The sequence below is a fragment of the Kogia breviceps genome, chromosome 4, assembly GCF_026419965.1.
Source record: "Kogia breviceps isolate mKogBre1 chromosome 4, mKogBre1 haplotype 1, whole genome shotgun sequence".
Classification (NCBI taxonomy): domain Eukaryota; kingdom Metazoa; phylum Chordata; class Mammalia; order Artiodactyla; family Physeteridae; genus Kogia; species Kogia breviceps.
This window is the reverse complement of record NC_081313.1, coordinates 88,504,993-88,527,310: the sequence shown is the minus strand read 5'-3', so window position 1 is coordinate 88,527,310 and position 22,318 is coordinate 88,504,993. Positions and strand designations below refer to the sequence as shown.

The 22,318-nt window shown below is 38.1% G+C and overlaps 1 protein-coding gene across 6 annotated transcripts in view; it reads right to left on the bottom strand.

The window, feature by feature from the left end:
- FER (FER tyrosine kinase) overlaps nucleotides 1-15,057 on the bottom strand; it is a 468,410-nt gene extending 453,353 nt beyond the window's left edge. For 5 of the 6 annotated variants that reach the window (XM_059063150.2, XM_067031424.1, XM_067031423.1 and 2 more), the window contains exon 1: nucleotides 14,934-15,057. The gene's annotated coding sequence lies outside the window, so the exon portion shown is untranslated. Of the gene's footprint in view, nucleotides 1-14,151; nucleotides 14,805-14,933 lie in introns of those variants that run through there. The other variant, XM_067031422.1, reaches the window with a different exon arrangement.
- Between the last annotated feature and the right edge of the window lie 7,261 nt (nucleotides 15,058-22,318).

Genomic DNA, 22,318 nt, shown 5'->3' with positions numbered 1-22,318 from the left:
CAATAAGTAATGCATTTTAACTTCTCCCTAACCTATTTCCTCAGTTTTGAAGAGGTAATTCATGTTTTTCTCCATTTTCACAGCATAAAACTAATTTCAAGTTTGAAACACAGTAGAAGCAAAATTTTAAATATTTAATATATAATATGTTGATATTACAGCCTAAAGAAATAATTAACTGTGTAAGAAAAACTTTGTCAAAGGCTGGGAAGGTTTGGGAAGGATTCTCCTGGTAAACACCCACTTTCTTTGTCTAACATGATTCGGTATGCCAAAGCATGGCTCTGATGTTGGCTGCTCTCATTCAATCCTTGAAACTAGGAGAATTTCTAAGCTGTTCCTTGGTCACTGGCTTCATCTTTATCACTGATGTTGAATGTGCAGTTTACAGCCCTGTCACAGTTTCTCATTTTTTGCCTCATGCCCTAGTATTTCGAACCCTGACTTCTTGGTTTGTAATCAACTATCTTCTTTCAAGCTCCTCTTTTCTGTTTGCCTATTCTGTTTCCTGTTATTTCCCTTGCTTCCTTGACTTTCGCATGAATCAAAGGACATTTCATAGATGTTACCAATAAATAAGATTAATATTAATAAATTAGATCCTTTCTTTCTGGTCAGGAAACTAACCAAACACAGTATATCAGGAATATCTTCCACGTCTCCTACTCTTCTAAGCTTTTTACGTATTTCCAAAAGCATTCCTTCTTTGCCCCCTAACAAGCATTTTACTCTCTTCTAGATTTGACAAGGTTCTCAATGCTAGAATGGGTTGGAAATCTAATCAACATACAATGAAAGTGTTATTACATTCCTTTTCTAACACTAAACTGTGACGTGATTAAGGACAGGGATTATTATCTTAATATAGCCAGCATCCTACACAATACTTGAACGTTAGAGCCACCAAACAAGTGGCTACTGAATGGATGAAATTCCAAGGGGAATTACGGCTTTCTCTGATTTGTACACTTTGGTGTAAAGTAAGGCTTTGACAAAAGTTGTCAAAGCCTTAAAATGATATTTAAATATGGAAGTTTTAATCATGACTTCTATACTGCTTTCAATAGAGTATCTTAAATCAAACCTCCAATATTAAACAGTATTACTTACAGATTTCCAAGATACAAAATGTAGTGAATGCGTACCTAAGTATACACACATTACATATGTTATCTAATTCCACTTCAAACACAGACCTCAAAATTACTGGACAATCTGTTTAATTTAAAATTTTTTCAGCTTCTCTTCTCTATCAGCAAAGGAACCTAAAAGATGTATAGAATTCCATATTCTAGTCTCTCACTATGATACAGAAACAGTTATTTTCAAAGACTTAAGAACAAGAAAGACAACTATTCTACTGGGATTTCATATCCAACATTGAGCAGTGGCAAATGTCTTGCTTAAGGAAGTTAGTCAAAGAATATAGGTATTACTTGTGTAACACTCTCTAACTCAAGTCTTTTCTACAATTTTTATTTTTCAATGAAAAAAATAATATTCCACTTGAAGTAGTTTGAGTTAAAAATAAATAACAGCTTTCTCGGTAGTATCTCTAGATGGAACATTTTCTTATTCAAATTACTATAAACCCATGAATAAAACTTATATTCCTTGTATTATTTCAAAGGTATTATCATCCTTATCAGAGCTCAGCAAAGGTTTCTATAGACAAGTGAAAACGTATAACTACTATCTAGTGCACCTTAATCATTCCCACCAACTTGCTCAATTATACGGGCTACCATCTCTAACTCACACTCACAGCCAAACATAGTTCCTATTCCCTGAATGTGCTTCTCATTATGACTAGGACTAGGGTGAGACAAGAGAGGTGCCCAGGGTGCAAAATTTACAGAGACACTCACTCTCAGGGTCATGCAAGTGCCACCCTGCAGTTGCATGACCCTAAAAGTGAGTATCGACGTACACTTTGTGTCCCAGGCATCTCTTTTGCCTCACCCCAGTCCTGGTCCTACTTCTCTTTCTGATCTCTACTTCTCCTACTTCTCCAATAAGTAACATCCCAATTCTGATAAACCAAAATCTAATTCTGATAAACCAAATATCTAAAATCAAGCAATGAATTTAAATTTAATTTTATATCCACTTAAAATTATGTTTTCAAAGAAAATTTCTTATTCATGATGTGATGTTAGGTGAAAAATAGATCAGGCAGGAATGCCTACATAAAAAAAGGCTATGCATAAATAATCATAATATAATATATTATATATATAAAGAGTCTAAGCTTTCAGAAAAAAATGAGTGTGAGTTGCATGTGAATGTAAGTGATGGACCTGTGTTGTTTTCAACTCCCTTCCTTTTGGTAGCAGCATTTAAATTTTCTTCTGTTGAACCACCCTTCTCTATTGTCAATCACTGTAGTTTGCGTGGCACTGATCCTTTCCACTCTCAAGTTCCTGGGAAAAACAGGAAGTTCCTGGAATAGGTGCAGGTGGAATAGGCACCCCAGTCTGGACAATTAGCATATTCCCTGCCCCAAGCAGTGGTTCAGGAATGAGCATGTGACCCAATTGGACCAAGACTCAATCCCAAAATTCTGCAGGACCTAATCAGAAAGAAAACTTTCAGCTGAGGTTGCTAAACTGAAAGAACACAGTAAGTACCTATTTGACAGTGAGCCAACTCAAAGAAGTGCCAAGGGATGACAAGAGAAACGAAGAAAACTTTGAAAACATTTTATCTCTAGATTTAATCACATCTGAGTTCAGGTGAGTTCAGATGTAGCTGCTGGAATGCAGAATTATTATTGGGAAACAATTCTCTCTGGATTTCTCAAGTTCCTGCACAGTCAGAGCCTTCTAAGCAAAAGGTACTACAAGGGTATTTGCATAACAGACAAACTTAGAAACTAGAAACAATATCTCCCTAAAGATAGAGACCTCCAATGAGAAATAAAGTCCTTTGGTTCCCTTCCCTGTAAGCCATTTACTTATATTTTTTAACTTATATTTCTTATGTTACTTCATATTTTTTAAAGCCTTATTTATCTTAGAATATATGTGGACTTTTTGATATAAATATAAATTTATTTATTTTTGGCTGTGTTGGTCTTCGTTGCTGCATGCGGGCTTTCTCTAGTTGTGGCGAGCAGGGGCTACTCTTCATTGTGTTGCACAGGCTTCGCATTGTGATGGCTTCTCTTGTTGCGGAGCACAGGCTCTAGAGTGCAGGCTCAGGAATTGTGGCGTGCGGGTTTAGCTGCTCCACAGCACGTGGGATCTTCCAGGAACAGGGCTTGAACCTCTGTCCCCTGCATTGGCAGGTGGATTCTTAACCATTGTGCCACCAAGGGGTCGCATTACTTCATATTTTTTATACTTATATTGACTTACAGTCTAGGTTAATAAATCTAATGACACTTTCCCCCTCTCCCTTACAGAAGATTTGCTAAATGAGTAATCTCTCTCCCTCTGCAGGGTGTTCTCATCAGTGTTTTAGAATTATCAATTACATGATGCAATAAACTATTTTTGCTTATTTATTAATTCATTCAACAAATATTGCTGGAAGGCTACTAAAATATGTGTCATGAATTTTCCTACACACACACACACACACACACACACACACACACACAACAGAGACAAAAATTCCTGCCCTCGTGGAGATTATATTCTAGAGAGAGGAAAAAAAAAAACAAAATAAATAAGTAAAATACAAAGTGCTAAGTGGTGATAAGGGCTATAAAAAAAGAAAAAGCAGGAAAAGGATAAGGGCTATAATGAAGGAAAAGGTGGGAAAAGGTAACAAGTATGAGAGAGGTAGGAGATTTCAGATTTCTGTTCAGTAATCAAAGAACTTACAGAGGAAGTGCTATTTGAGCAAGGACCTAGAGGAGATAGGGAAGTGAGTCATAGGGATATCTGGAGAAGAGCATTCCAGGCTGGGGGAACAGTAAGTCAAAATACCCACTTAAGGAAGACCAAGGAGGCCTACATGGGGTGAGCAGTGGGGACAACAGTAAAATCTGAGTTTAGAGAAAGATCCTCAGAAGGGAGGGAGAACAGGACCACAAAACTAGCTCATTTTAAGGACTTGAGCTTGTACTCTGAGTTACACGGGAAGCTAGTTAAAGATTCTGAGAAAAAGTGATGTAATCTCTTACTTTTCAAAAGAATGTTATTAGAATTCTGAGGCAAATATTCTGAGAGTACCAGTAGTAGTGGGGAGACTTGCTACGATTTATGTAGAAGGAGAGAGAAGATGGTGTTGAACCAGAGTGACCCAAGTAGAGGTGATAAGAACTGGTCAGATGTCAGATATATTTTGAAGCCAACAGAATATACTGAAAGATTGTATTGGGGAGGTGAAAGAAAAAAGAGTCAAGGATAACTTCAAGGTTTGGGATCTGAGCATAAACAAAAATGGAGTTGCCACTTACAGAGATGGGAAGGATTGACTTTTTAACTGGATTTCTATCACTGGCATACAAAAGAAGACTGACAAATATAAAAATTTATTCTGGAAATCAATCATTACAAATGACAGCCCTAAAATGTAGAACTGATTGAGTCAATAAAAGAAAATGAAGGGAATCTGGTATCCCTGTATTATATGGTGAGAAGTGACCAATCCATAATAAGTAAAACATCTGGTAAATTCCCACCTCTTAAAAATCAGACTACTTGCCTAGTAAGGATGGAACTGAAGGGCACTTAGTAAAAATGTCAGGATGTTGGTATATTGCCTACTATGCAGCAGTCTTCAGTAAGACCCCTCAAAAGAGAAGCAAACTTTGAGTGAAGTCTTAATAAAAGGAAAATCTTTTCAGTCTTTTATTACAAATTCAAGATGGCTGATTATCTTGCAATTTACATGGTTGAAAATCAAATAACCCTAAACTAAAATTCAGGTCTTTAACCACACAAAATAAAAGGTGGGGAAAGCCTGGTGCTCTGGGCTCCTCCCCAGCCATCCTAGCAAAAAATATATTTATAGCCTGGGAGCAGGGACAAACCAGTTGTGCACCGTTACTTCAACAAGTTGCTCTGAATGGCCTAGAGACAGAGGCCAAGATGAAGATTGAGAAGCCTAGGATTTGCTTGATTCCAAACCTCAGTTCTATTGACATATTGAACTGGAAAATTCTTTGTTGTGGGAGGCTGTCCTGCGCATTGCAGGATGTTTAACAGTTGTATCCCTGGGCACTACCTCTACATGTCAGTGACACCTGCCTACTCACCCCACCACCCCCTATTGTGATAATAATAATGTCTCCAGACATTGCCAAATATTCCGAGGTAAAAAAATAAATAAATAAAATAATGCCCCCTGTTGGAGAACTACGTTAGGGTGGCAAAGTTGTTTAGAGACATACCAGGGCAATAGTTTGATTCAAGGACTAGGCTTTGGGCTTTGGGTACTGGGAAAAGTTGGTCAAATACAAATAAATCAAAAACCTTCTAAATTTATAAGAAAGTTGTATTGACTAAGAAACTCTCAGCAAAGGTTTGTTACTGCTCAGCCCTCAAGATGTTTTCCTGGACTCCAAGCTCTCATCAATAGCAAAAGGGCTGCTAAAGCTGTGCAGTCCCCAGTAAGGGAATTCTTCTCAATACCCATGTTGGCCGTGACCAGGAGGAGAAATAACAAAGATCTTCCTGGGTGGTAGAACAAGAGACAGCCATGTTGGCTAATCAAAAATCTTATTCCACTGCCCAGGCAGAGTCCTTGCCACCCCTGACCAATGAAATGTACAGATCATTGGAAAATTGGAAAATCTCTGTGGGTTACTTCCCCTTTTTCTCTTTTCTAATTAAGAGTTTTTTATTTTTTATTGTCCGTATTTTTATTTTCCTTCTATCACTGAATACTGGCTTTATTACAATTAGTTATATTTATGATTTAACCATAAGTTATTGACCCTGAGGCTGTCTTTTCAAACAGAACTGAGAGTAATTACCCAGCGATTCTAGACTTAAAGTTTGATGCAGTAATTAAACAAGTCTTTGAGTTGTCTTCCTCTGTTGGGGGTCAAGTGGTAAATGCACTGGAAGTTTTAAGTGAAACACTGCATTATATTAGATGAGGGCATTTTTGCAAGGGTTTATATATGAGGGAGGACAAGGATGCACACTAGGAGGACTAGAGTGAATGTCTTTTGGTTATGCTTGTCCAGCATCCACTCCCACTTCCCATGGTAACAGTACCTTCTTTCTCTTTCAGTGAACCACCAACCCTGACTCTCAGTCTGCATGGTTCAGACCACGTAGCTGACCACACTTCCTATTCCCAGTTCCAACAGTTAACACCTGATCCAGATCTGGCCTATCATCATATACTATTCCCCTGACCACACGATCAAGGATGGAAAAATGACCTAACTCATTCAATGAGATGTAATCCCAGGGCTTTTGCTAAAACTATGAGTAGGAACAGTGTTTTTTATGTTGGGCTTACTAAACTGAAAGAATGTAAACCATCAGGGAGCTTCACATGGAGAAATCCTACCTGAGAGCATATCTAACACAAGAGAAAGCCACTGAGTTTGCTGAGGCCATTGAGCCCTTGAATCCAACCATACCTAGAGAATACACTCTTGTTTGTCCCAGTGCTCTAAGATACTGTGAGTAGGGGTTTAGTCTCATGCAACTGAAAGGTATTAAAAAATCTAGTATCAGGGCTTCCCTGGTGGCGCAGTGGTTGAGAATCCGCCTGCCGATGCAGGAGACACGGGTTCGTGCCCCAGTCCGGGAAGATCCCACATGCCGCGGAGCGGCTGGGCCCGTGAGCCATGGCCGCTGAGCCTGCGCGTCCGGAGCCTGTGCTCCGCAACGGGAGAGGCCACAACAGTGAGAGGCCCGCGTATCGCAAAAAAAAAATAAATAAATAAAAATAAAAAAATCTAGTATCATTACCAGTTAGATAAAACTGGTTTGAAAACTAACCAAAAAAAAAAAAAAAAAAAAAAAAACTGAAGATATAAGCATTAAATTATTTGCCTAAATTCATACAACTAATTACTGGTAGCACAGATGCAACCCTAAATGGGTCTAGCTCTAATAGTCATGCTCTTTCCACTACATCTACTCTCTTTCTCAAGAAAACAGTCTGAAACTTCTCTATGCTTTAAAATTATCTGCAGCCATAAAGTAAGACCTTACATGAAGTGAGTATTCTACAAACATTTGTTGAATAACCAAAAGAAGAAGAATTTCACACCTTCCTCCTCTCTATCCCATTCCTGTAATAACTTACCTCTTGTATAGTATAGAACACTTCTGCATTATTTTTACAATGTAAGCTAACTTAAGGACATGTAATAGCAAGTGTCTCTAAGCTAAGTCACTTCAATCTTAGACGGCCAGTTTCAGTGACGGGGTAAATTGGCTCCAAAATATTAACAGAACATCAGAACCTTAGAAAGAGGCCATCACCACTGACTAGCTACTATTGTTATAATTAATTGTGAAACTCAGAAAAGGACACCCATATTATCTTTTAAGTGAGAATACTATTGTTTACGCTAGTATTTTAAGATATTTGTCAGAATGACAACTTTTAGAAAGTAGCAGCTATTTTATAAACAGTCAAATCTCTTTCAGTATTATTGTTGAGTGAGACAGAAGGGAAATGGGATAGAATTTATGAATATAAGTCCCCTGACATTTTCAAGAAATTTAAAAACCATGAGAATTTTTGACAGAGCTGAAACATACAAAAACAATGTTCCACAAGGCAAGATTTATTTCCCTAGAAGGTGTGGTAGATTGATTCACATCCAGACTCACTGGATTCAACACTCCATTTTTAAACATATTGAAAAATGCCTATTTTTCTGGCTAAGATCTACCACTTTCTTAGGCCTCTACTTTTTCTTCACTTCTAGCAGCTGGCTTTCTTTTTCAGGAAAATTTTTACAAAGAAGCAACATTTTATCACTTGACAAAAGTTATTATACAGGATAACTTCAAACTGAGAACAAAGTCAAGGTGAGATGTAGACACTGGGCAGTTAGTTGAGGTCATGCATATCTTAGGGTCTCACTTCCAATAAGAGGAAATTATTTCAACAAAACTTCAAATACTTCAAAATGGACTTTTAGAGTCACTCCCAAGTAATTGAAACTGCTGTTAAGTCCAGGACTGCTAATGGTTCACTATGTTTAGACTTTTATCATTTCATTTGTTTGAGATTTAGCATATCAAAGACCTAAATTTAAATCTTGGGTAACACTTTATAGCTAAATCTCCTTGGATATGACCTAAGATTGGTTCCAGATCACAAAAAGAAAATACAAGCTAGCCAAACTATAGGGCTGTGATAAAAATAAAAACAAATGTACAAAAATGCCTAACATTTTTAGCAGGCACTAAAGAAATGTCAATGCCCCTCCCCCATAACAATATCTGAATTCATGTAATTTACTCAAAAACTTTTACTGACAGAAACTGTTCCTTCCTTAGAAATGTTGAGGAGGGGATAAAAAAAGGCTATGCATAAATAATCATAATACAATATATTATATATATATACATATATACACACACATAACTATTGGTAAGAGAAAGAAATCAGCCTCCTGCTTTGCAAAAAGTTCTATTATATATAAATCTACATGAAAATTCTTATCCTTTGTCCAACATAATTGTTTATAAATAATCAGGATAATGATCATCAAGTTGTCATTAAAAATTATCTGATACAACTGCACTGTTCAGTTCCCTTTAATTAATCTACTATTGCCAATTTATTCAACACATAGAAAGTAAAGAGGTCTGACAAAGTGATGGGACTTAACCAAAATATATAAATTTGCAGTAAATTCAGAATGGATACGAAATGTGACAGTGACTGGATCAGCGTCATTAGAAAGTACACCATACACCACAGACTCTATAAAACAAACACAAAGGTTATGCTTAAAATGTTTCCTTTGCTCCTACCAAAGCAAAATTTTAAAACCTTACTGAAAGTTGAAATGATGGCTAACTTGTATACGAATGTATATAGAAAGCATGTGATTCTGAAGGAAATATAATTCAAGAGAAAGTCAGAGCACTGTATAAACATTCTCACGAAGTAAGAAGTCATGTGGCTGCTAGGGTGGCTATTGAACCATTTGTTACCAAAACTGAATATTGGTAGAAGAGTCAAATGCATTATTCTTGGTATAATGTGAAATTAACAAAAAGTTCCAACAACTGACAGGAGAAGCTTGGGAAATCTTCCCAAGCTGAAGACATAGAGTAGAAGGGACACAAACTCCTGAAGTGTCCAACTCCTGTCAAACCATGACCAAGAAACAGCAGTAAGCATCAAGCATTACAGCGACCAACGACTAACTCTTCAACTTTGTGACAGTGCAGCAGGCTTTGTGATTAAGCCAAAAACACTCTTTTGTTCTACAAACCTCAGGGCAAAAAAGCCAAGAATAAGAAACTCTGCATGTAAACTAATGATGTAACGAAAATCATCCAGCCTTCATTCTAGAAGCAAAAAATTGCTTAACAACTTTGAGGATAGAGTCCTGTTTATAGAATCATTAAGGATCTGAAGATATCAACTAAATTTTTCAATTAAATCTGTATTTTATGAAGGTAGCTATATCCTAGGTCCACAAAGATTTCAAGAAATACCACTTGCTAATGCTAAGGGTCTAATGAACATAGTTTTCCTAAGTCTTCACTTCAAACTGTATATTATACATACTACTTCTATATAGGATGAACTATTCAAGAGCAGTTTCATTCACAGAAATGTAATTTTAAAGAAATTTTTCTGACTGAGCCACTGTAAAGAGCATTTTTATATACTAAATACATAGAATATAAATATTCTACTATTAAGAGTTTCCCTTTTTCCTAAAACCATTTGTCCCACTATGGAAATACCTTTTCTGCAAGTAAAATAACTTATACTGGAAAACTAATTTCAATTTTCTATGATAATGTTATTTTTATTTACTCTGACTTTAAAATGTAAGGCTCTTCACTATCAATTACATAAAATTAGTAATCTCTTCTTATGTAAGCATTACAACACTAATAAGAAAAAGTGAAGAAGCATTCGTTTCAGGAAAATGCAGAAATAACTTGGGTCTCAACGATAGTACTATAAAGTGTGTCTCAAGTATCTGTTACTAATAACAGTTATTTACCTTTTTTTAATGACTCACTTTTCTCAATAAATCAGAGTAGATTCAAGTTTATCCCTATAATAGTGTCATTCTCAATCACTTGCATTCTGATATGCTTCCCAGAGTGGGAGAGGATAAGATGGAGTTATAGAGGGCATACTAGAAAACTACGTATTAGATTATGTCACACGTACATATCTTGTACTTGGGTGGAAAAAATATTGACAATCATTGACTTAGATCACAAAATCTTTGTTTTACTGCTGGATGAGACAATAAGGACTATTTAGTTCCAATCCTAACTTTTTACCAGTTCGGTGTTTGCTTCACAACACCCAATAACTACAGGCTGGTCTGTGCATTTAAACTATAAGTGTGTGTTCTTTAAGAATCAGAACCCCATACTTACTGAACACACATTTTGAAATAGGAATATCTGTAAAACGTTGCTCCCTAAAAAAATAATCATATAGGAGATTTCTGTAGGAGACAGAAAACTTTCAGTTAAGAGTTCTGTGTATTATTACATTTGAAAATAAAGTTTAACTTTTAAACAGATTAAGTAAATGTAATTTAAGGCAGCAGGAAGCATTAGAGATTTAAGAAGGTAACATTTAGCATTTCTGTACCACGTTTAAGCAAATATTTGTGGTTCAAAGGAAAGGAATTCAGGGAAACCATCCAACAACAGATGATAATCTAATGTGAAAGAAAAATAATTCAGGAATTCAGACAAACTGGACATATTTTGAGGTAAAAATCAGTTAAGGTAAATTTCTGATTATCGCTACTGAGATACAGCAACCCAAGAGCTAAAAAAAAAAAAAAAACAGCTAATCTGAGATATTTCTAATTATTTGGTTTGTACAAATGTAAATATCATTCAATTTAAGTAAGCTTAATGTACATTATTTTAATTTCCGAAGTCTAAAACTTAGGGACTTTTAGGATGGTAGAATAAACACAGTAATACTAGAAGAGATGAAATGAAAACTACCATGAAAGGAACTGAATGTGAACGCTGAACACTCCCTAAATTCAGTCATTTTACCTCAATTGTCTCATTTCTTCTTCATAACGACCTTGTGAGGCAATTATATCATCCCCACTTTACAGATGAGGAAACTATGGTTTAAAGAGATTAAGAAACTTGCCCAAGATCCCACAAAAGAAAAATCCTAATTTCTGACTGAAATCCAGATTATCTGGCTCCAAAATAAATGACTCTTCTTTTCACTATACCCTGCTATCTCACAAGAAACACATACATTGAACTTTTCAGTCTTTTAATTAAAACCTTCTAAAGGAGGAGACAATATTAAGCTTATAGTGAGTGGTGATAATGTATAGGCTAAAAATTAGTCATACTTTGATAAGTATAAATGAATATTTAGGAAATAATTCCAAATCATGCATGACATTAAATTTTTTAAAAGCTGAATATGAAATATTGCCCCCAAATAGAAAAATCTGAAAACTTCTGTAGACTGGCACTAAGTAAACTTCATCTTACTTGGACACTTTGAATTCCAAAGAAAAAACCTGAGAGGCTCCATATTTTGTCAGTCATACAGCAGTTTCATATGGTCAACTAGGACTATATTTATACTTAAGAAAAAAGAAAAAGTGGGTAATTGCTTGGGTCTGATTCTTTTGTTCTGACTCTAATCTGTCCTCTATTGATTCTTTTCCATTTTTCCTCCAGATTTTGGAGTCTTCTTCTAATTTAGGCTAACTGAGTCTCAAGTTCAGGAACTCCTCCAAGTTTAGATGTAAGTGCTGACACAGTGCAATGAAGACCATAAAATTGCAATGATTGGTAGAGTGTTACAGAAGAAACAAAAGTTTCAGTTATTTCAAAACATTAACTATCGTGGAACTACTGATGACTTTTTTCTGTATAGTTTCTGAACTGATTTTAAAGCATTTAACTTTTATAATAAAAACAGGAGAGCAAGAAAAAAGGAAAGAGGGAGGAAGGTGGGGCGGGGCGGGGGGGGAGTTGGAGCTTTGATTAAAAAGTATCTGAACATCTTATTCTTTCCAAAGTTCCAAAACTACGACCTGCTTGTTCCCCTCTATCTCTCAATGGCATGGCATGAAAAATAAACCACACATAAGCATGCCAAAGTCAAATGAGATATGGAAAAATAATAGTGAGGCAATCCAAAGACCTATAAATTCTGAGACATAGCTCAATTTCACTATTTCAGAAATTAGTTATTAACTGAGCAAAGTATGAAAAACAGATTTAGGGCATACTAAAACTGAAAAGCAGTATTCACATACTTAAAGAAGAGTGCAGGAATTTCCTTAGTATGGGAAAATTATAAATATAATATACACATATGTGAATTTATACCAGTTTCTTAGTCTTTTTATAACAAATTGAAGTTCTGTATTAAAATATTCCTTTACCAACACCATGAAACAACATGCAAGATAGTTTTGAGTCCTATCAAAATTAACTTAAATCTCTCTAAATTACTTCGTTTTCCATGGAAAAGTTATACTAAAAAAAGTTCACATTTGTAAGCTTTCTTTTTCCATTACAAAAACACATTCTTATTCCCAAACAACATACATAAGCTTGACCCAATTTATTAAGTATGTTACCAAAACAGTGCATAATTGATAGTCCCTTTGACGTGTCTTCAAAAGAAGACGCTCACTTAAAAATCAAGTAGAAAACTATAATCTATTAACACAAGAGTCCAATTTTAAAAGAAGATTTTTATTTCTATAACAAGTTCATTAGATTTCCTTTTTTTTCTGATTACCAAAACACAGTAAACTCACCAAGGCCTTGAGACTTCCTACTCACAGAACTGCTTTATAATAGTCTCATGGAATTCAATTACTAGTTTTTATAAACACTATTACCATCTACGAACGGAAAAAAGCACTTTACAATATTTTGGTTTGATACATATTTATGCTGGTTTTCAAACTTGATAATTTCAGTTCCTCTATTCCTTAGTATATGCCATGTAACAGCTGTCCTGAAAATGTTATTGCTGTACGGTGAGTATTCACAGCACAACTGAACTTGCCTACATCGTTTGAAATTTTTCATAGTGAAATACTGGAGGAAAAAAAAGGCAAATGTGAAATGCTCACAGACCAGAGTTATAGCTACATAACAGTTGAAGATGAAATAAAAAGGAAGGGTCTACCAAAAGGCTGAATTATTCCTTCAACTACTGACATCAAACTCTGAAATAGTGCAGAAGCTGCATAAACCGGACCCTAAATAATTTTACATGGTATATATTTAATGCTGCCAACCATCAGTATGGAAGAGAAACAGATCTTCGCCAAAGGTCTTTCATGGAAGAAACTGGAGAAAGGTTTCTAAGTATGCCTATGTACTCCCTTAATATACTTCCAGTACCTTTGAAAACAGTTCACTTGGCTCAAGAGAACTAGCAGAAAAGATTCCCCAGATCACAAAACATACACTGAGCCCTCCTTTGCATTCACTGACAAACGTGTGGCTCTTGACAAGTATGTTTTCCTAAAGCCCATATAGGTAGATACACCAGAACAACACTGCACAGTGAAATAATTATACTTTGCAATAGTTTTTAAAAATCCTGTCCCCATTCCATAGGTGGAAAAGTACTTTCTAGTCTTTAATCACTAAAATGATTTGGTCTATTCTTATTGATTTTTATGTTACACTTTTATATCGCTGTTATTCCATTTAAGAAATTTTTTTTAGTATTTTAAAACATCTGGAGAAAGAGAAAAAATAGCACTACACCCAGAGTAATTTATGTCAAATTTACAGTGAGACTACTACGAATATATGCAGCTTCTTATGAATTAAAAAGATTAAGGTTTTTTAACCATAAGGCAATCGAAAATGAAAGTGCCAGCCTTAACAAATTATTAGACATTGCACTGCACAGCACTATATATCAAACTCACAAATGTACACACACACAAAAGCGACTTCACAGTTAATTTGTGCAAGACGTACCACCCTACCAAAACCAACTCAATTAGCGTGTTTCAGAAAGTTGATCCTAAAGGAGACTAACCAGAAAGCTGACCCAAAGGTGACTCCAAACACCTCCTCAACCGTAAATGGCAAAGAGAACAGAACAGAAATTGCCCCGCCTGCGCTAGCTTCACACTATCTCTTGAGGGTCACTCCTGGCCCAGACAGGAGTAGGGACGGAAGGTGGGGGATAAAAGCAGGGGGTGGGGAAGCTGACACGAGAGAAGAACTGGGGGCGGACTGTGCCGGTCCAGGGAGACCGCAAGGCCCCAGCGGTAGGAAGGGGCTGGGGGAACACCTAGGGATTGGGGGTGGCCGCCCAGCCCAAGGCCCGCGCCGAGGGGATCGCGCCGAGAAAAGGGGGTGCGGGCATGATGGGCGGTGCCCACAGTACTCCCAGCACCGCCCCACACCCCGCAAACCCCGGACCCGGCGACTGGGCGGAGCCGTCGCGCCCGCCTCAGCCCTCTCGCGCCGGCACCCGCCCCCTCAGCCTCCAGTCTCGGGTGGGTGGGAAGGGCGGGCCTCGCCCGGCCGGGTGGGCAGCCCGGCCCAAGCCGCAAACAGGAATGTGCCGCCGCGGGCGCAGAATGGACGAAAGACCCCGCAGCCGGGGGCAGGAGTTGGGGGGGTGGCTGAGGGCGGAGAAAGAGCGCTCGGCACAGCCGGCGCAGCCGCCACAGCCAGCGCAGAGCCCCAGGCGCCCCACTGCGGGAAGGGAGTGTTGCCCCAGTTCTCAGCTGGCCTTCCCTACTCTTCCCCCCTCCCCCGGCGTTGCCCCGGGTAACAGCGCCCGCCGCGGGCGGCGTGAAACTCACCTACCTAGAACCTGACAAGCAGGAGCCCCTCAGACTCCGGAGCCAGTCGCCACCCCGCGTCACGGGGGCCGCCACAGCCAATGAGCGCTGCTGTCACCAGCCTCCGCGGCCAATCCAGCTGCACTCCGGTCTCCGGGCACCCTCGAGGTCTCAGCCAATGGGCACCCGCCGAAGGCGGGCACTGCCTCCTGACCCCCAACCCCCTCTTCCACCACCTCCCAGGAGGCGGGGCGCGGCCGATTGGCCTGGACCCCGGAGGGGTGGGACTCGGGCACCAGGCCCAGTGGGCGCGCGCGGACTGGGGGATGCGGGCGTGGCGAGGGTAGGTGTGGAGCGTCGGCCACCGCCCTCTGGGCTCGCTCCCCAGCTTGGGTGGGGTCGCGGGGCCCTCCTGGTGGCTCAGCTCTCCTCGTCCCTGTAACTCGCTCCCCTCTATCCTGTGTCCAGGGCTGCCGGGGTGAGAGTGCGGGCGGGATGTGGCCGGAGGCGGGCGGCGGCGTCACAGGAAACTTTGGGAGGCTCGCCTGGCCGCGGCCGGGAAGTGGCCGGGCCGGGGGTGATAAGCTGGGGCCGCCTGGAAGGGACTACCCGGCGGGTCGGCAGCCGGAAAGGAATTCGGTGGGTGGGGACGGAGACGTGATTAAAATGTTAATTGTGCCCGCGGGGTGCTGGGTGATCTCTGGGAACTGAAGCTCCTTTGGGGGCGCGGACCCTCCAACCCTAAATACGCATCCTTCACCCCTTCGAATCACTTTTTCTGTATATCTTACGTGCATCTATTGTAACGTTGATTCTTTTAAACTAGTTTTCGGCTTGAAGTGCCTGAAAGGCGGGAACAGTGTCTTTCTCATTCCTGTAATTCCCAGTGCCTGAGACCTTCTTTAAAAAAAAGGTTAGACAATGCTGGAGTTGTGATGGATGCCATTAAAAAGTGTACAGCAGGTCCTGTGAGTACTCTCCTGTAGTAAGTTCTTACCTCTTCCAGAGTCTAGCATGCGTGAAGAACCGAAGTTGGTTTGCTCCTCCAGTGAGGGTTGTTTCTGAAGCGTCCTTCACCAAAAGAATTTAGTGGAAAATGAGTAATTTGAGCTAAACAAAGAGACGTAGGTGATCTGTAACAGTATGATAGGTGTTATTAGTCACTATTGCAGGGTATGTTTCTGTAGCCGACTCTTTAAGGCATTGTATCGTACATTGCATTGGTTGAACCACATTCTTTGTCTGGAGCAAATTCTAAGGTCAACCCTATCTCGACCCTTCTCCTCCAAAACTTGTGTATTACAATGGGAGCCAAAGAAGAGTGAATAATTAGTTCATAATTAATCATTTCTAAACAGAATAATTTGTTTTACTGTAGTGAACGCCCCTATACATAGACAAATTTTAAACGGGACTTTTCATGTCTACTCTTTTAAAGAAACCAAAACGTGCTGTAAAGACAAGAATTTTATTTTTTTTCCGTTGTGTTATGGGGGTTTTAATTGTTTATTTGTATTTTTTTAAGCCTAAAAGACCTTTTATTTTATTCTTAAATTATTCTGCTGTTGAGAAAGGTTAAGTACAATTACAAAGGTTACACATAACCAATTAGACAAATGTAAAGACAAAATTTTTTTTAAAAAAGCTTAATTCTCCCTATTGAATATGGGAGAAGGGATTTCCCTTTCTTAAAGTACTTGCCTTAGAAAGCTGGTAATTGTTGTATACTTTTTCATCTCTTTGAAATGTATATAAATTATTTTGAAGACTGGATAGGTCTCTGTCATTTTGTGTTTTGTTAGCATTATATCCCAGAAATGTGTTTCTCAAGGACCTGGGAACTATCTCTTTGAAATGCAAATGTCAAGAGAGCTAGCGCCCTTGAATGGATAAAGATGTTGTGGTATACATATATATACAGCATGGAATATTATTCAGCCTTAAAAAAAGAATGAAAGCTTGCCATTTCAACAGCATGGATGGACCTTGACGGCATTATGCTAAGTGAAATAAGTCACAGAGAAATGCAAATGCCATATGATCTCCCTTATATGTGGAATTTTAAAAAAAAAACAAAATAACCTCATAGATACGTAGAACAAATGGGTGGTTGCCAGAGGCAGGACGTGGGAGGTGGGTGAAATGTGTGAAAATGGTCAAGAAGTGCAAACTTCCAGTTATAAAATTAAAAATAGGAATGTAATAGCATGATGACTGTAGTTAATAATACAAAAGTTGCTAGGAAAGTAGATCTTAAAAAGTTCTCATCACAAGAAAAAAATTGTGTAACTATATATGGTAACGGATGTTAACTAGAATTACTGTGGTGATCAGTTAGAGATATATACAAATATGGAATTATGTTGTACACCTCAAACTATTGTGATATCATATGTCAATTATACCTCAATTAAAGAGAGAGAGAGAGATAGTACCCCTCTCTCCCAGTTTCTATGGGATAGTAGGAGCCTAACTTTGTGGGCACATTTTTCCAAGTTGCAAAACTACCTTATGTCATAAAGATGAGACATTTGTTTTTCCTGTGGATAATGCTTATTAGCTAACTCTGATGGTCACCCCAATTACGAAAAAAAGTCAAGATGAATTATGTGTGCAATGTTATCAAGGCCTATTACTTGATGACTAGTTATTGTTTATCTTGAAAACATCCGTAACGGGTTGTATCTGCTAGGCTGTGTAAAAGGGTGAGATGGCTTTCTGTCTTTGCAGTCTGTTTGCAGATTGCCTGCAATGCGCATCACATTCTGGTGTAATGTTTATTCAGTAAGAAAAGTATTATTTCTCCACTGAATTTTTGGAGAGAATTTCTGGGTTAAGAGAACATTTTGTTTTTATTTATATTCCCCCAAAAATACCTATGCCTAAAATATCAAGACTGAAGTTAAAGAAAGTAATTAGTTTCTAGTTTTTAATTTGTTCTCGAAAATGAACTCACATTAGATGATAATGTGTTGCCAAACTAAAAATACATTTTGAGTCAGAAATAATAAAGTTAATGTTTGGTATGTATTTTGTAATGACTGTTAACTGCACAAACTAAACATGTGAATAAACCTCTTAAAATAGAAAAGAAATTAATTTTCTATGAATATTAAATACTGTGGTATATGTCAAGTCAATATGAAAGAAATTGATGAATGTTTATGCATTATATGGTTAGACAAAGCCAAAATACAACTTTGGGGATTGCTTCACCAAGGCATATCTTTTCCAAGAACCTTAGGATTACTCTGTCTCTATACAAAGAAAATCTAAATCTGGAAAGATGTGGTTTATGAATTTGTTATTACATATGTGCAGAAAGTAGCTTTAAATAAAAGTCTGGTGTTAAAAATAGAATTGTTTGCTATACATTGCGTGTGTGTGTGTGTGTGTGTGTGTGAGTTTTAAGGAACTCAGATCTCTGAAAAGAGTAAGAATCTTTCTAGTTCTACAACAATTCTCTCAGTTGTCAGCTATTCACTCCCAACTTAAAAACTGCCTGCCATATGCCAAGCACCATGCTAAGAAATGCAATTTTTTTAACATCTTTATTGGAGTATAATTGCTTTACAATGTTGTGTTAGTTTCTGCTGTATAACAAAGTGAATCAGATATACGTATACATATATGCCCATATCCCCTCCCTCTTGCATCTCCCTCCCATCCTCTCTATCCCACCCCTCCAGGTAGTCACAAAGCACCGAGCTGATCTCCCTGTGCTATGCAGCTGCTTCCCACTAGCTATCTATTTTACATTCGGTAGTGTATATATGTCCATGCCACTCTCTCACTTCGTCTCAGCTTACCCTTCCCCCTCCCTGTGTCTTCAAGTCCATTCTCTACGTCTGTGACTTTATTCCTGTCCTGCCGCTAGGTTCTTCAGAACCTTTTTTTGAAAATTCCATATATATGTTAGCTTATGGTATTTATTTTTCTGACTTCACTCTGTATGACAAACTCTAGCTCCATCCACCTCACTACAAATAACTCAATTTCATTTCTTTTTATGGCTGAGTAATATTCCATTGTATATATGTGCCACATCTTCTTTATCCATTCATCTGTCGATGGACACATAGGTTGCTTCCATGTCCTGGCTATTATAGATAGAGCTGTAGTGAACATTTTGGTACATGACTCTTTTTGAATTATGGTTTTCTCAGGGTATATGCCCAGGAGTGGGATTGCTGGGTCATATGGTAGTTCTATTTTTAGTTTTTAGGGGTTTGTTTTTTTTTTTTTGCGGTACACGGGCCTCTCACTTTTGTGGCCTCTCCCGTTGCGGGGCACAGGCTCCGAACACGCAGGCTCAGCGGCCATGGCTCACGGGCCCAGCCGCTCCATGGCATGTGGTATCCTCCAGGACTGGGGCACGAACCCGTGTCTCCTGCATCGGCAGGCAGACTCTCAACCACTGAGCCACGAGGGAAGCCCTATTTTTGTTTTTTAAGGAACCTCCATACTGTTCTCCATAGTGGCTGTATCAATTTACATTCCCACCAACAGTGCAAGAGGGTTTCCTTTTCTCCACACCCTCTCCAGCATTTATTGTTTGTAGATTTTTTGATGATGGCCATTCTGCCAGGTGTGAGGTTATATCTCATTGCAGATTTGATTTGCATTTCTGTAATGATCAGTGATGTTGAGTGCCCTTTCATGTGTGTGAAACCTCATTTAAAGTGGAGTTGGGAAGCCCTGAAGGGGGAGCTCTCGCGCAGGTATCACTCACCACAGTTTGTAGCCTTCTGACCCAACAACAAGCTGCCCACTACCTGCAGCCTGTGAAGAACCACCACAGCCTCCCCAATTTCCTCCTTTCTTCTGAAAAAGCAAGTCTCTCTCCTCGGCTCTCCAGATTTACCTATGGTTTACCACAGTTTGCTTGTCCCAAATTGAAATTCTCTGCTATTCCCAAATAAACTTATTTTGCTGGTAAAATAGCTGGCTCTTTTGTTTTTAAGGTCAACACTTTCTGAGGAAACTGACTTGTCCAAAGGAAAGTACTTTCACGGATAGTGGAGGGGAGGGGAGAATCTTCCAACATTGTGAATCCTTGCCTAATCACATCAAAAATGAAGTCTGCCAATCCACAAGTTCCAAGCATGCAGGTTGCTTCTCTCATTCTTAAATATGAGGAGACATTTGGGGATCACCACACTTTTGAGGAAACCCACAGTCATGAAAATCAGACACCAAAACAAACAGAAAAAATTATGGGAAGAGGCGGGGGAGAGGTGAACAAAACCAAAGCAGAGAGCAGAAGAAAATTTCAGAACTATGAGCAATGTCATTAAAGAAAGAAATTCTATGAATCAAAAGAGGATGCTTTTTTTTTTAAAGAAATATTCAGAGGGAAAAAATGAGTTTTGGAAATTAAAAAATAAATTTTAAAATTCAGTAGTAGATGACAAAATGAAGTTGAGAATTCTCAAAAGGAGATCAAAAATACAATTGAAAAATATGAGATAAAAGGAAATTTAAGATCAATCCAGGAGATTTCACAGCTAAACTATAAAAATTATTAAAAAAAAAGAAAAGTAGAAGAACGGAGGAGGAGTGGAATTATCAAAGAGGCATTTCTGCAGAACTGAAAGAAGTGTGTTTCCAAATCATGCAGATCTAGTGAGTGTCTGAAAAATAAATGAAAAAGACTCACATAATCCTAAAATATCAGAATAGCAGAGATAAAGAAAATTCCCTACATGCTTCAAATAGAATAACAAACATTGCAGACAAAAAAATCAGGCATGATAATAGAGAATGGCACTGGACTTTTCAACAATGATACTGGAAACTAGAAAAAAATACAGCAATATCTTTAGATTCCAAAGGGCAATTATTTACAATTTAGAATTTCCTATAAACCCAACCATCAATCAAGTGTAACAGCAAAATAAAGGTATCCTCAGATATGCAAGATCTCAGAAAGTTTTCTTCCTATGAAACCTCTTCTTAGGAAGGTACTTAAAAGTGTTTTCCACCAGAAAGAGGGACTGAAAAAAGATGAAGACATGGATCAACACTGGAGAAAGGAAAAGGGAATGCCTAGAATGATGGTGAAGGATATTTCCAGGATAATAACTGTGTGAGGGGCCTATAAAGCAGCCAGTAGAGACTGAAGCAGGAGAATGGAAGTCTCCAGAACTGATGTATCCAAGAAAAAACAACAACAACAAAAACAATAATGGGATCAATACATTACCTGTTGCATTTTACTACAAGGAGAGATGTATTAGCATTATGACACAATTTGGAGATGACTTAAGAGTAGGCATATAAAAGATGAAGCAATTATTAGCCATGGGAAAAAAATTTATTTAAAAAAATTTTACATTCAAAAATGCAACGATAGTGTACATGTGACTCAGCCTAAAAAGATAATTACATAATCATCCTATTCTAAGCACTGAATGTTGATTTAACAAAAAATTACAATACGGTAATTCCTACAATATTGTAGGAATAAAGGAAACCCTTGAGTGGAAATAATGTAAGAGAGCTAAATCCTCTTCTTCCATAGTAGGAAGTTAGTAGATAATTGCTAATTCTGAAAAAATCAAGATGGTATTCAAAGCTTGCTTCTTGCTAGGAAGGATAAACACCAGTGTTGAGAAGTAGAGTTCAACTATGGGGATGAGAATGGGAACTGAAAAGTAACAGTGGTTGGGGCTGGAGGTTATCAATATTGGGCTATCATTTCACTTGCATAGCTTTGATAAACATAAACATTTTTTAAAAAGTCTGTTGGTGAATCTGTTGCACAGCCAGTTTAAGAACTACTGGGATAAAGAACAGGACAAGGAACAGGAACACCTGTCTCTATCACTGCATGTAGCATACATGGTAAAAAGAATAAAACCAGACATAATCTGCCTTCTAACTTGGATGGTTATTCACTCAGTAAATATTTCTTGAGCACCTATTATGTGTCAAACAGTGTGAGGTGTTCTGAGGATATGACAGGAAACTGTAGAGGCAGAGCTCTTCACCTGAAGTCAAGTAGGAGATACAGACAATAAGCAAGAAAACAAATTAACAGACCATCTATAGATTTGATAAATGCCAGGAAGGAAATGAATAAAATGTGAGAAAATAAAGAGAACTGGAAAGAATCAAACAACTAAGATTTGGGTCTTAGCTTCACAGTTGTATACTATGAACTTAAGCAAATCCCTTAACCATTCTGAGCCTCCATTTTTGTATCTATTAATTGCAAATAATAATTCTAACTTCACTGGTTCTTATGACAATAAATTGAGATAGAGTAAACGAATGAATTTTCAATATATAAATTCCTATTCAAACATAAGTTTTTTACCCTTAGGGGAGCCCTTATCAGTTCTTAACTGGTTTCCTTGACTGCTTCCCTAAGGTTCTACGGTACACATTGTCAACAGATTTAAGCCA